Source organism: Chrysochloris asiatica, unplaced genomic scaffold (genome assembly GCF_000296735.1).
Source record: "Chrysochloris asiatica unplaced genomic scaffold, ChrAsi1.0 scaffold00393, whole genome shotgun sequence".
In the NCBI taxonomy this organism is placed as follows: domain Eukaryota; kingdom Metazoa; phylum Chordata; class Mammalia; order Afrosoricida; family Chrysochloridae; genus Chrysochloris; species Chrysochloris asiatica.
The window spans coordinates 320712-322167 of record NW_006408911.1 but is presented as its reverse complement, the minus strand read 5'-3'; positions in this window follow the sequence as shown (position 1 = coordinate 322167).

The window sequence follows — 1456 nt, the reverse complement described above, 5'->3', positions numbered from 1 at the left end:
AAAACTTAAAAATAAAAAAAAAGATTTGCTGAACATAATCTGATGATTTGTACTGTAAACCTTCATTCAAATCACAATTAAAAGCTAAAGAATAAAACTGAACTAAAATCAGAACAACTATTGTTGTTAGTGCTGTTGAGTCCGCCTTGTATAGGGTTTCCAAGGCTGTAAATCTCTGCTCCCAGAAAGATTTACTGTCTCAGAAACCCTGCCTAGAGTCACTATGAGCTGCAATCAACTAAGTGGCAATGAGTTTGGGTTTTCATTGGCTCATTATATGTCATGATCTTTGGATTGTTGCTTTTTTTCTCTGTGTCAATTTTTCCAGAGAAAAATACCCAAACTTTTGCCTACAACTCATAGGTTTGATTTGCTTTTATATTTTATGGTGTTTTCAGTAAAAGTTTACACAGCAAATTAGGTTCCCATTTGAAATTTTCTATAGAAATTGTTTTGTGATATCAGTTGCTTTGTTCACTATGTGTCAATATATGGATCAACTTTCATATTCCAATCACCAGTATAATACCATTGTTTTTTAAATGTACACACCAACCAGTAAAATCATTGATGATGAAATTGAATTCTACTAACTTCTTCAGTCAATTTGGCTCCTATGTATTACAACTGGTGAGCTATGCGTGTACGTTATTGTTGTTGTTATGTGCCGTGGAGTCGGTTCCAACTTATAGTGACCCTGTACAGGGTTTCCAAGGCTGTAAATCTTTACGGGAGCAGAAAGCCCCATCTTTCTCCCATGGAACAGCTGGTAGTTTCGAACTGCTGACCATGAAATTAGCAGTCCTATTCGTAACCACTACGCTATCAGAGCTCCTTATGTGTGTATAATCACCTTTTATATTGTTGGAAAAGGTGTTTCCAATGAACATGCTTATATGCTCATTGGTCTTGGAAAATTCTATCATGTGATCTCCAACATCATTTCTATTGCCAAGGCAATATGTTCCAACTACTGATCCTTCCTCTTTGTTTCCAACTCTCTCATTCCAGTCATCAGTATTATCCAGTTACCACTGTTATCCAACTTTGCACACCAACCAATAAGTCTGTGATGATGAAATTGAATTCTCACAGCTTCTTCAGTCTGAAATTGATCACACATACAATTACTGGTGATTGGAATGTGAAATTTGGAAACAAGAGAGGAAGTATCCGTGGTTGGAAAAAATAACCAGGGTGACAGAAATGATACTGGAGACCGCATGATAGAATTTTGCAAGACCAACTATTTATTCATTGCAAGTACCTTTTTTACACTACATAACAGTTAATTATACACATGGACCTCACCAGATGGAATACACAGAAATCAAATTTATCACATCTATGGGAAGAGATGTCAGCTTGAGGACTAAGGTGCGCCTGACCCAACCCATGGTACTTTCAATAACCTCATATGGATGCGAAAGCTGGACAGTGAATAAGGAAGATCGTA